The 14,368-nt window shown below is 41.9% G+C and overlaps 1 protein-coding gene across 13 annotated transcripts in view; it reads right to left on the bottom strand.

Annotated features, from left to right (window-relative positions):
- The window catches only part of LOC105496587 (BTB domain and CNC homolog 2), a 368,815-nt gene that overhangs the window by 26,314 nt on the left and 328,133 nt on the right, over positions 1 to 14,368 (bottom strand). The gene's annotated exons all lie outside the window — the stretch shown is intronic.

Genomic DNA, 14,368 nt, shown 5'->3' with positions numbered 1-14,368 from the left:
GCTGAGTGGCACAGGGTATGGGCTATTCCTTCCCTAATTATTGGCAGCAGCTTTGCCATGCAGCTGTCTTTTTTTCCTGGTAAATCTTCAGGGGCTAAGCCTACTGTCATTTGCTGCTTATCCATTATATTTTACATAGATTGAAAGTGTGCTATTTATGCACAGCCTGCATATGCACACAAACACATGTGCGCGCGCACGCATGCCTGCTCACACACAATGACTTAGACAATTAAGAATATGTTGCCTGAGGCCAATTGTTTTTTCAGATGGAAATGGATTAAACTTGCTGGTGTTCATCAGGGTAGGCTTCCTTACCCTGCACATAAAACCACACATCCTCTAGGTTCTTGCAAGCACCGCTGACCCCACAGGAAGGTGAGGCATGTCTACAAATCCTGTACAAATCAAATGAAAGCAGCAATCATGGGGTCCTTGCTAGAAGCTATGGTAGCAGTGATACAAAATTTTAGCTGGGGGAGTGAGTGCACTGCAAGGTGAACTGGTAAGCTTTGTAGCTGACTTCTGCATGTATTAAACTCACTGTAGCATACAGAGCCCAAATTCTTGCAAGTACCTGTAATTGATGTTCAAGATTCAACCTGGACATTCACTCCTTTGGGAGTGCTCTCCAGTCCTCTTAGAGAGAATGAATGACATTGTTCTCTCAGCTCTCATAGCCAGGTGAGGAAATGTGCTGGATTCTCCAGGGCAGCAATGACTTCATATCACTGCATTCTTTCCAGTAAGGGAAATTTCTTAGACATGTAACTGAACGGGATTTTAATTGTTAATCTTTTTAAAGTACTTAAGTAAGATTCCATCTTAAATTTTTTTTTTCCTGTCAGATGACGAGTCCAGAGATATTCGGTTAAAAAAACAAAACAAAAAGCCATGACTGCTAGACCCACATTATAAATTCTATGTGGGCAATCACTGCCATCTCCCTTTTATTATACCTAATTGTGTCTGTTTCTACCATAAGAGAGCAAGCTCCTTCAGATCAGGAATGGTTTTGTCTGTCTTTGTAACTTTGCGTCTAATCTAACCTGGGGTCTCTAACATGGTAAATACTTGTTAAAAGCTTGTATGTTACCGAATATGTCGTAAGTTGAACTGTGTGCTAACATACTACTACTGTGTACACAAGGTAACAACACAGTGTGTTTAGAGGGTGCTGTCTCAAGTTACTTTTGGAACAAGGCATCATGTAAATCAACTAACCAAACTGATCAACTGATCAAAGGCAGGCAGGCAACGGTCTTTGCCCCGTGTCACAGTACCAGTATTAAAAAGGAGCTCATCTGACTGACATTTTGTATCCTGCTAAGGTGACATGGTAATAGGTTCAGCAAATGTAGTACTGACAATACATCTGTTTTATGTCCTTCCAGGAATCTTTAAAAGAAAGTAAAAAAGCAAGGAAATGTGTATTTATAGGTAACTGAAGAAGGTGACAAGAATGTCACATGACCTATTCCTTTACTGCCACATGGCTCCACCACAAAGAAAGAAATGGTAAAATCAATGCAGAGTTGACCCCTGCCCTCATAATGATTCTGTGCTCCTCTGTAATGTGCCAGTTGCCGAACGGGTGGTTAAGACACTTCTTGAGTTTTGGCAAAGGTGCGCACTATATGGGAAATGTAGGAAATTACTTTCAATGATATTTACACTGTTTACACAGTTTTTCTCATACTCCCATCCTTATCACCATTTTTTTTTTTGATGCTGTAGGTCTACGTAAGCCTTACCACTATCCTCCACTGTAGCCTCTTGTAAAGAAAATTTCTAAAGAAGCAAGGGACATCCATGGGGATCTGTAGATCAGGAAGCAGTACTGGGAGTCACCCTCTGCCACACAGCTGGCTGCAAGGAGCTGGAGAAAGCATCTCCGCTTAGAGAAGAGCTGATGCTTAAATGTATGAATTGGACTAAGGATGCAAATGTGCAAAGTCTCCACATCACAAATCAATGGCACTCCTTAGATCACTGAGGCTTAGGAGACATGCTGAGCTTGAAATGATCGTCATATTATCATGAAAGAGTCACAGATAAAAAACCTTTTTTTTTGAGATAGAGTCTCACTCTGTCACCCAGGCTGGTGTGCAGTGGTGTGATCTCGGTTCACTGCAAGCTCCGCCTCCCGGGTTCACGCCATTCTCCTGCCTCAGCCTCCCTAGTAGCTGGGACTACAGGCGCCCGCCACCACATCTGACTAATTTTTTTGTATTTTTAGTAGAAACGGGGTTTCACCATGTTAGCCAGGATGGTCTCAATCTCCTGACCTCGTGATCTGCCTGCCTTGGCCTCCCAAAGTGCTGGGATTACAGGCATGAGCCACCGTGCTTGGCCAAAAAACCTGGTTTGTAAATTGTCACTTAAGCCCAAGGGCAGAGGAAATGGTGTCCTCACCATGAAAGTTCAAGAGCTCATAACTAGCTCATCTCCCATACTGGTTTCAGTCCTGCTTTGCTATATTTAAGTCTGCAAGACTTTGCTCAGCTTCTGTGTGTGAGGCTTTGTTTGGTGAGCCAGAATGACCATTTACCAAGTATCTCCTAGTGCCCAGCACTGTGCTCTTGTAACGCCTTGCAAGGCAGGCATGACTGCCCCTATTCTGTAGCTAAGGAAACTGTGAAGCAGGGAGGTGAAGGAGTTTATCCATGGTCATAGAGCTAGTCAATGGAGAGCCAGGATTCCAAACCAAGTCCGGTCTGTTTCTTCTTCTGTGCTCAGTGGTGTGAGGGAAGGGTATGTGCAGGACTCAGGCCTGTGCTCAAGAGACCTACAATTTAGCTTTGTAGAAGAGGTACAAATGATGAAAAGTTAACTAAGTAACAATGTAAGTCAACAATGGAAAAGCCATTGCAAGATTAGATGAGTAGTTGTCAACTGAGAAATCCAGACAAGTTCAGGATAGGAGACTACTGAGGCTGAGGGGACTAGTGAGGGGGCCCCTTGAACACTTTTATCAGGACACCCTGAGTGTCTGCTCTAGGTCAAGGGTTGCTTTGATACGATGGCTACTTTCTGAACTGTCACAAGGGTCCCTCCCAGGAACCCATCTCTGGTCTACTTTAGGCAGTGGTAATTGCTCCAGATACACACAACAGAAAGCAAGTGCCCATCGCACCTGCCAGCAAGTGTTACAACAGGCAGAGGCTTTCTAAACACTGGCTTAGCCTCCATCTGGAGAAGCTGGCACTGTCTACCCATTTTTAGGAACCATTTAAATTCATTTATTATACTCAGAAGGCAAATATTCAGGTACCAGTGAAAAGTTGTATGTTCATGAAACTGTGACCACAAGTGTGCACTGTTACTTTTTGTTCTTAACAAACAAGGCTCTTATAATGGGAAAAAATAAGAGGGGGTGGGAGGTGGAGAATTACACACAAAACTAAACTCATAAAATGGTATTTTACAAAGTAATGATCATAAAGTTACAATGGAATGAAGTGGCTAGAAATAGAAGAACAGTTCCAATTCACTGATGTTAATGGAGGTGCAACCCTCTGCTCTAAGCAGACCCCCCTAGGCTAAAATCCACTGGTCAGCAGTGGCCTCAAGGTATGAGAAACAAATGCAAAATACAGTATTAGGGACAACTTGGGATAACAGTCTTGCATTTTGAATGAAAATATTGTGAATGCCTCATTTCAAAGAATAATTTTTCATCGCATTTAAATATATAACTACCTGGTCTCATAATGTGCAATACTCATTCTGATACAGATGAGATGGGATCACACAATGGGGCCAGAATACAGTTGCCATGTGGGGCCGAGACCTGGGAGAGGGCAGAAAGTTAACCCTCCAACCTCCCATCAACTGCTTCCTGGGAGGCAATGACCTCAGCTAGCAGTTGGCACATATGAGTTGGTTCAACCCTGAAAGAAATAAGGCCAGGCTACCGTGTCTGATGGTGCAAGTCAACATGATGACAATGTGTTGAAATTTGATCCACTGTAACTATGACCCTTAACCCTTTATTCCATTGGGTTCTAACATATCATCTCTATGCTGAAAGGAAGATGGGCTGATGAAAACTCAACTGGTAGAGAAAGTCTGGGCACTGTTTGCAGAGCTGGGGAGCTCAGTGTTTCATGAGACATCCATTTTGCTGCAGGACAGAGTTTACAGTAGGATACTTACAACAGTTCCATCTCTGGACTATGACAGGAATGAGGCAGTCAGCCTTCAGGCATTTATTGAAAATAGGGTTTGAGAATTTTTGAGACTTGGAATATCATTCTCTGCATAAGCTACATGATTAAGGTGTCTCCAGTTGGTTTTGGCAGTATATACACATGGCTGTAGCATTGAGCCCATCTGCAGAAGGCTGATCAGATGAATCCGGAGGACAGGTGACTGCTCCCTGGGAGAGGGCTGGCACGCTTCTCAAGGTCCCTTAATCACAACTTCACAAAAAAGGGAAACTTACACCTTCAGCAACACCATGGACACTTTCCTGATGAAGCTGAATCTCTTACACTCTGCAGGAACCAGGAAGATAAAGGTAATGAACCCATGCCCAACGGCTTTTTAAAACTCTAGACCACTGACAACTCCTCTGGGTTGTATTTGCACAGCAAGGCACTTGTCAAATGACGAAAGCAATGCGGTGACAACTAACTCTCCCTTCCCACTCTCTTACTGCACTGTATCCCACTCTGCAGGATGAAAACTGGCTTAGTGATCAGGCATCACTCCTCATCTTAATTTTCTATAATTCATATCCACATTATCACATTCTTCTTCCCAAAGCAGCATGTTAGATATTTAGAAAGTATTAAATTAATTAACCTTACTATTTCAACAAAGCTTCTGGTTATTTTACTATTTTTATTTTATTTATTTTTAGAGACAGGGTCTCCCTATGTTGCCCAGGCTTGTCTCAAACTCCTGGGCTCAAAGGATCCTCCTGCCTCAGCCTCTCAAAGTGCCAGGATTACAGGCGTGAGCCACCACATCTGGCCTTGTATTAATTTTATTTATTTACTTATTTATTTACTGACAGGGTCTCACACTGGTTGTCCAGGCTGGAGTGCAGTGGCATGATCTTGGCTTACTGCAGCCTCAACCTTTGGGGCTCAGGTGATTCTCCCAACTCAGCCTCCCGACTAGCTGGGACTGTTGGCATGTACCACTATGCCCGGCTAATTTTTGTATTTTTAGTAGAGACACCATGTTGCCCAGGTGGTCTCAAACTCCTGGACTCAAGCAATCCATCTATCTTGACCTCCCAAAGTATTGGGATTACAGGTGTTAGCCATTGTGTCTAGGCAATTTTATTATGAATTTTAGATAGAATTTATCTTGTTTTCTATTCCTAAGGTAATAATATAAAAACTAAATCAACATTGAAATTAATTTATACATATTTCATATGGTGGTTCTTTTAGCTAAAGAAAATCATTATTTGTCTTAGTGAATATGTCTTAAAACATAAACGGAGTGTCTTTTCTCTCCTGTGCAGGTTTGAACTTGGATCTGCAGCCACAATGTAAACATCCTTCTCCTATCTGTTTTACTCCTGAGACTCTATCTGATCATTCAGTCACTTACAATTCTTTGTTTACTAATTTCTTATTTTTCTTCTTTTTTTTTTTTTTTTTAGAGATGAGGTCTCACTATGTTGTCCAGGCTGGCCTTGAACTCCTGGGCTCAAGCCATTTTCCTGCCTCGGCCTCTCAAAGTGCTGGGATTACAGGCATGAGCCACTCTGTCCAGCCATACTCATTTCTTCATTCTCCAACGATGCTCTAGGCACTCACTGTGTAGTATGCAAGGTCTGGGGACTCCACTTTCTTGGATTCAAGTCTCAGCTCTGCTATCTACCAGTTGTGTCACTTGGGCTGGTTACTTAACCTTTCTATGCTTTAGTTTCTACAAGTGTAAGACAGGGATACTGACAGTGTCTGCCTTGTAGTAAAACCTTTGGAACAGGATCTGGCATTAAGTAACAACCAGTATTATTGCTGTTGCTACAAATATGAATAAAACACCACCTTTTTCTCCAAGGAGCTAACAAGGTGACTGGGGAGACAGATGTTCAATATAAATGTTTACAGTGTCACCTGAGTACATAACAGAGGTATTTGCAGGGTGTTGGGGGGACAGGGCTAGAGCAGTAACTGCTAAGGGAGTTAGTGTAAGGCTGCTTAGAGGAGGTAACACTTGCCAAGTGCTGAGTGGGAGTTCTTCAGAATAAGTAAAAGAAAGGCATGTCTCACTCCCTCATCATCTTCCAGCTTTTCCTCAAATGCATTTTCTCACTGAGACCTTTCCTGGTCCTCTATTCACAATTGCCCTCCCCTAACACAAAACCAGAACTGGCTAGATGGTTTGCAGGGCCTAGTGCAAAATGAAAATGTTAAGCCTCTTGTTCAGAGATTAAGAATTTCAAGAGTGACAAGAGAACATTAAATAAAGTGCAGGACCCCTCTGAGCATGGGGCCCTGTGCAATTAGTTGCACAGCTTTTATGCTCATGAAGCTGACCCTGTCAATAACACACACATGCACAAGTACACGCACATGCACGTGCACACACACACACGTTACCTATCCCCTGCAGTTGAAACGGACTCCCTGATTTGAGGAGGGGGTGATGGCATCCCAGGGTAGAGGTCAAACAGTGGAATGCCATTTGACTTCAACTTTGGGCTGAAAAACACCGTCAGCCCACCAAGGTACTTTTTGGTTAGTAAAAAAAGGAAAATCATGTAGGCTCAGTGTGCAAAGGCCTGACTCGAATCCCCATGATAGAGTCATGACTTGAATCAGTTAACAGACTGAGACTCCCTGCAATTCTTCTCAGGAATTCTTGAGGACAGACCCTACCATAACCCACATTTTTGCTATGATTTCTCCTGTCACAGGGTTTTCAGAAATGTACATGTAGTTTTTCCTAAATCATGACTCAACACAAACTTTTTTAATTAAAAAAAATCTAAAAAAAAATTATTCAGAAACTGTTGAGGCCAGAAGCAACACTATTACCACTCTCTCTGTGTATATTTCTGTAACACTGCTTTAATACAGCTAAACTACCTTAATACAACATAACTGGAAAATTGAAATAGTCCTTACCACCTACTAATTTTGACTTCTATTATTTGACTGAATTTTAGTTTGATGTTATAAACTCACATGTTGGTTATTTACTATTGTCTCTCGGACTCACATCCACTCTTCTCCTATTTCCCTCTTGCTGAGGCTGGGAGTTCATAAACTCCATTTCCTAGGTTCTTTTGCTGGCTGACTTATTATCGGACCTGCCAACAGGTGCACAGGCAGGGGACCTTAGAAGGTGGGAGGCATGAAGATGCTGTGGCTCCTTCTGTCTCTTGTTCTGTTTATCTTTCCTTCCTTGGTGGTGTGTTCTGGAAGTGGCTGCATTCCTGACTCTGTGGTGGAGTGTCTGGAAGGGGCTGTCTGCCCCACAGCTGCAGCTCCTGAGGCACCAGCCCTCCATCAGGCTCACAGGTCCCTTTCATCCCCTCCAGCCCTAGGAGTGGTAGATACTTTCTGTGGTCATTCATCATTAGCTCTCCTTCCCTTTTCTGTTCTTCCAGTTTTCTAACACTTGTGTAACCAATTTCCTGTTTTATAGCCCCTCTATTTGAAACACCTGGCATGGTTTCTGGTTCCCTGACTTAATAATCCATTTTACAGACAATGAGGCCAAGGCCCAGAAAGGTGAAGGAATTTACCCAAAGTCACAGGGCTGCCTGGCCAGGGCTTAACTCAAGTCTTCCGACCGCAGAGTTCAACTCTCACGCTCCCTTTCTACCTGTTGCTGTTTCTCTGAAGTGAACCAGGAAAGAAATGCTATTTCATATGGAAACATGTTATTGTAAATTTTATTACTCCAAAATATTCCGTTTTATATAGCTCTATCCAAAGAAGTCTGGCCAACTGGATGCAGTACATCTTTCCGTATGTAAAAGGTGAATCTCACAATTGGTTCTATTTTTCTAGTGTCTGGATTCCTCCTGAAGAATGAAGATAACTGCTGCGTCCCTTTCCTGCTCAATGAAACTCTGCAAATCCTAGGAAGCCCTTTTACCGCATGGGGATTTGGTAAATTATCAGGCTCAGCTAAGTATCAGTCCTTAGAATCTAGAAGACAAAGCAGAAATGCCCTTCTGGCGGCGTGCCACATGGCACCAGAGCTTCGTTCCAGAGTGGAACGGCAGTCGGACGAAGCTGATGTTGAGGGGGAGCGTTACGTGTCCCCTATCCGTGACAGTCGGCTCAGAATGATCATGGGGCTATATAATGGCTGAAACTGCCCCTTAGATATTTCTTTGGTTGTTGCAGAGATGAGAGAAGAAGGTTGAGAGAACAGAAGGTTCCAAAAGCAAACATTCCATATTGTCTTTCCTGAGAACTGGTGATACCTCGGGTATGTGGAACCTTCGTTCCAACTGGGTGGTTTTGCCCATCTCATCTCACCTCCTTCATATGTGGCACTTGTAATTTTCCCATTCAGGTATAGATAGTTATATTTCCTAGGTTAGTGACAGGCAAAAGTCATATATGATACAGATACAGGGAACTATATTCATATTTACTCTAAAAGCATACGGTGAAAACAGAAAGTCTCCCTTCTGAAAGATTACAAAATGAAGTTCACAGAATAATTTTTAAAAATCTAATTTCAATATAAGTGTAGGTCTTAAAATAGATATGAAATAGTAGTAACTTTTCACGTTTTTCAGTATAAAATAAAAGTGAAAAGCATCCCACTCACTGGTAATGAAGTAGTAAAACCTGCATCAAGGTTTATGGTTTCATTTGAAAAACTGCCTCCAAAAGAAGATTATTTTTAAAAAAAAGATTTAGAAAAAATTACCTAATTTCCATTTTAAACTACCCTCTCCCCATTCCAGAAACCAGTGATTTTCCTAGGCCAGAATTTTCTTGAGTCAAGGTCTGGTTTCACCCTCTCAACCCCTCTAGTCATTTCAGACCAACTATGAACCACTTGATCTTCAACCAGAAAATACAAAACATTTTTGAAGGCTTCCAGTGATGAGAAGTTTGGCCCCTCATTAGCACCTTCTAATGGTTCTTCATGTTAAGTTTCAGGAATGGAAGTTTTGGCTTAGTCAGTTATGAGTTCTTATACCTTCCTTGTTACTCTCCTCTGAACCACATTGCCTGTGACTACACCCCTGGCAGATACCTAGATTGAATAAATGCTCCAATCATTGGTACAAAGGACAAACTATCACCTCTCTCTGTCTATATTCTATTTTCTAGAAATGCTCAGATTTCACTGTCACTTATTATTTACAATTAACATCTCTGAGCTTATTTCCTCCCAGTATCTGCTACTGATAAGCCATGTGTCCATCTTAACCTTGCAAAATCAAATTTTTGACCCAAGAGTGTATACTTGCCTAGATATTCAGAAATCATTCCTATTACTGCTATTCAGTCAAATTTTTAAAGACCCACTTTCTTGTCTTTGTTTTGAAAATTACGATGAAATTTCTGATCTCTAGTCTTTTGATGCTTTCCTTGGCTCCACAGTCCCTGAAATATTTTGACCATAACAAGTTGTATCATAATTATATCTACTATTCCTCTTTGGTGGTTTTACTTCATCCAGTCTGGGAGCTTAGCATTTTCTTTTTGTTCATCTACCTAGGGTTTCCATTCCCTTTTCCAAGTTTTTTCTCACTTTTCAGTCTTATGGTCATTGATTCAGTCATTCTCCTTGACGCACAATACAAAATTAACTCTGGGCTCTTTGCCGTCCTCAGTACTACACAGTCAGCCCCAACGAGCAGCTGTTGGTTTCCTCATCTTTACGCTCCAAAGAGAACCACAAATTCATTTTTGTTTTCTGTGGTCCTCTTTGAAAGGTCTCCACTCATTTTGGGCTTCAGTTTTCTTGAACCCCTTATTTGTGGTTCCATACATGTTCCCATAGTTGTTCGTGTTTTTCCAGTGTTTAAAATAAAACTCTGAATGAAACAGAACTGCTGGCACAATTTACCCTTTTTCGAGAAAAGGGTCCTCATGTGAACTTTGTTTTGGGCATTCCTAGCCCTCCTGAATCATCTTTCCCCACATACTCATTATTTCTACCTGTTTCTTTCTTTTCTTTTTTTTTTTTTTTGAGACTGAGTCTGGCTCTGTCGCCCAGGCTGGAGTGCAGTGGCCGGATCTCAGCTCACTGCAAGCTCCGCCTCCCGGGTTTACGCCATTCTCCTGCCTCAGCCTCCGGAGTAGCTGGGACCACAGGCGCCCGCCACCTCGCCCGGCTAGTTTTTTGTATTTTTTAGTAGAGACGGGGTTTCACCGTGTTAGCCAGGATGGTCTCGATCTCCTGACCTTGTGATCCGCCTGTCTCAGCCTCCCAAAGTGCTGGGATTACAGGCTTGAGCCACCGTGCCCGGCTTACCTGTTTCTTATTAACATAAAAACCTGTTTAAAAATGTCTTGAACCCAAAATTATAAAACTCTAGAAGAAAACACGAGGGAAAAGCTTCATGACATTGGACTTGGTAATGATTTCTTGGATATGTCACCAAAAGCACAAGAAACAAAAGCAAAAATGAACAAATGGGACTATATCAAACTTAAAATCTGACTCTATCAAAGGACACAATCAAAGTAAAAAGGCAACTCATGGAATGAGAGGGAATATTTGTAAATCATATACCTAATAAAGAGTTGATATATAAAGAACCCCTATGTAAAAGACTCTCATTGAAAGAACTCCTACAACTCCCAACAGCCAAATATAAAATAACCCAACTAAAAAGTGGGCAAAGGACTTGAATAGACGTTTCTCCAAAGACATACAAATAGCCAATAAATATATGAAAAGATGCTCAATGTCACTAATTGTCAGAGAAATAAAAACTACAACTACAATGAGATCTCACCTTACACCCACTGGGATGACTACTACCAAAAAAACAGAGTAACAAGTGTCAGTGAGGCTGTGGAGAAATTGAAATCCTTATGCACTATTTTTATTTTTTATTTTTCTTGTTTGTTTTTGTTTTTTAAGACAGGGTCTCACTCTGTCACCCAGGCTGGAGTGCAGTGGCACGATCATAGTTCACTGCAGGCTCAACTTCCCAGGCTCAAGTGCTCCTCCCATCTCAGCCTCCCAAGTAGCTGGGACAAGAGGCACATATTGCCATACCCGGTTAATTTTTTATTTTTGTAGAGACAGAGTCTTCCCATGTTGCCCAGACTGGTTTTGAACTACTGGGCTCAGGTGATCCTCCTGCTTCGTTCTCCCAAAGGGCAGAAATTACAGGTGTCAATCACTGCATTTGGCCCTTGTGCATTGTTGAAGAGATTGCAAAATAGTGCAACTGCTATGGAAAACAGTATGAAGGTTCCTAAAAAAATTACAAATAGAACTACCATATGATCCAGCAGACCCAGGTCTGGGGATATTTTCAAAAGAATCCAAAGCAGGGTCTTGAAGAGATGTTTGTACACTTACTATTCACAATAGCCAAGAAGTGAAAGCAACCCAAATTTCTGTTAATGAGTGACTGGATCAACAAAATGTGGCAGACACATATAATGGACTCTCAGCCTTAAAAGGAAGAAAATCCTGTCACGTGTTCTAACATGGATGAACCTTGAGGACATTATGCTAAGTGAATTAAGCTAATCATAAAAAGAAACTTCTGTGTGATTCCACTTACATGAGGCATTGAAAAATAGTCACATTCATAGAAACAGAAAGTAGAATGGCGTTTATCAGGGGCTAGGGGGAAGAAAAAGAGGGGGAATTGTTTAATGAGTACAGAGTTTTAGATTTTCCAAGATGAAACAGTTTTGGAGATCTGTTTCACAACAATGTGAATACTTAGGAGTACTGAACTTATTTAACACTACTGAACTGTACACATAAAAAGTATGGTAAATTTTATGTGTTTTTAAAATAACAATACAAAAGGTCTTGAAATATTTTGGACTGTACAAAATCTTGACTATCGTATTTTTTTTTTTTTTTTTTGAGACGGTGTCTCACGCTGTTGCCCAGGCTGGAGTGCAGTGGCGCGATCTCGGCTCACTGCAAGCTCCGCCTCCTGGGTTCACGCCATTCTCCTGCCTCAGCCTCCTGAGTAGCTAGGACTACAGGCGCCCGCCACCGCGCCCGGCTAATTTTTTGTATTTTTAGTAGAGACGGGGTTTCACTGTGGTCTCGATCTCCTGACCTTGTGATCCGCCCGCCTCGGCCTCCCAAAGTGCTGGGATTACAGGCTTGAGCCACTGCGCCTGGCCCGACTATCATGTTTTTTAAGATGATACTGACGCTTCTTCTAAAGATGCTCTCATGTGTACTCTTGTTAATTCCTTTTAGCCAGATTATGACCCAAATAGCAGTTCTACCCTTGCATCTTCTACTTTCTGGAAGGTGGAATTGCCAAGGTGGCAAATCAGTAACCACTCAGGTATTCATCTACTGGCCAAGGAGAATTCTGGGAGCTATTTGACCTAATTTTGTACATGGGAATAGGAACATGGAACCTTTAATTATCCTGACGATAGGACCCATAAACTCCTACAATATCAATTTTGCTCCTCTCTCTTCTAATCTCCCAGTGCTCTTCAGAGGGCCCCTGCCCTATATTTCTAGATTACAGACCTTATTGGATATAATTATTTATTTATTTATTTTTTGAGATGGAGTCTCACTCTGTCACCCAGGCTGGAATGTAGTGGCACAATCTCGGCTAACTGCAGCCTCTGCCTCCAGGTTCAAGTGATTCTCGTGTCTCAGCCTCCCAAGTAACTGGGATTACAGCTGTGTGCCACCACACTCGGCTAATTTTTTTGTATTTTTAGTAGAGATGGGGTTTTGCCATGTTGGTCAGGCTAGTCTCGAACTCCTGACCTCAAGTAATCCACCCTCCTGGGCCTTCTAAAGTGCTGGGATTATAGGTATAAGCCACAGTGACTGGCCTCGATAAACTTTTTGCTCTGCTTGTCTTTCCAGTGGTTACATTTTTATTTTGAATATGGAATTCCTTCCCATAGCCATATTTCAATGTGATGTCCTTCTGCTTACCAGGTTACTTGGATTCTCTGAGAAATTCTATCACTGTGGCAATAATCTCCAAGTCCATTTTTACATTACTCCTGCTTCAACCATGAATAGACATGGGAGACTGTAACTTCTTGATTTATACCATGATTTACCAAATATTTTACTTTCCTACCAATATCAAACTTGCTGGGTTCTGACATAATTGGTGTTATGAGTTAAGCAAGATATTCTTCTCTCTTCCTCCCCACTCCATCACTTTCAGTTGAAAGCATGTGCCTTGTGCACCCTAGATTCTCAATAACTATTAGTTGAACTAAACTGCGCTAGCCCCAGTACTGCCCACTTGGGCAAGCAGACAATTTGAATCCCTCTTTCACATGACAATCCATCACATATTTGAAGACATCTGTCATACCTGGTCAGGGAATTTTTTCTTCAAGAACTGAAGTCATATTTTCCATCTGAAATCAGAACTGAAGAACTGACAGATCACACGTCTCTTATGGAAAATATGATTTTCTTCTTGCCTCTGGAAGCAAGTAGCTTGACACACCACTAATCCTCCAAAAGCCTTGAGAACCCAGGCGCTACCGGGCAGGCCCACTGGTCTTTAGCAGGGAAAGCAATCTGACTTTGATACCTGCTGCCATTTGTCCCTTTCATTTGCAAAATAGGAATAAATAGGGACAAGCTAAAGACATGTAGGTAGGTAATATACTTGAAAGGCATTTGAGAGAAAAGTACTAAAAATTCTGAAGATATATGCATCAGTTCCTCAAGCAGAGCCCTTTCCTTGGCAATAGAAATGGTGTTACTGTGGCTTACAGAAGGAACAAAGCTACAGAGTATGCCTTATCAGCATGGTTGATACAGCAGCAATGATAGTATTTCTACGGTCTTTAGTTTCTTTCATCTAAGTCCTTTACCAACCATCATGTAACAAGCTGAGATATGCTGACTGGGCTACTCAAAGCTGTACAGTAAGTTGGGATAAAAATCATATATGGAAACCAGACTTTTTGCCAAAGGGATGATATACTTCTGATTTCTCCTCCCTTCTTGTGTTTCTGCAATGGGCTCTGCCAATGGAGAACAGTTAATGCTGATGCAATGCAGGCACCATCTGTGCTCTGTGAGGATTTAAACAGCAGCCATTAACACAAAACCCCATATGTGAATTGGACAATGGCTGCCCTGAAGCTACAGGACTCCCAGATAGAACAGACCACTCTGTAGCGCTTAGGGATGCAGAAATCGTTACGATCCAACACCCATGCCCCTGAATTGGAGCATGAAGTCAGGTTTGTCACTCACCCACTCCCCT

This window comes from Macaca nemestrina, chromosome 5 (assembly GCF_043159975.1).
Source record: "Macaca nemestrina isolate mMacNem1 chromosome 5, mMacNem.hap1, whole genome shotgun sequence".
Classification (NCBI taxonomy): Eukaryota; Metazoa; Chordata; class Mammalia; order Primates; family Cercopithecidae; genus Macaca; species Macaca nemestrina.
The sequence above is the reverse complement of the archived record's forward strand: the minus strand, read 5'-3'. Positions and strand labels throughout refer to the sequence as shown.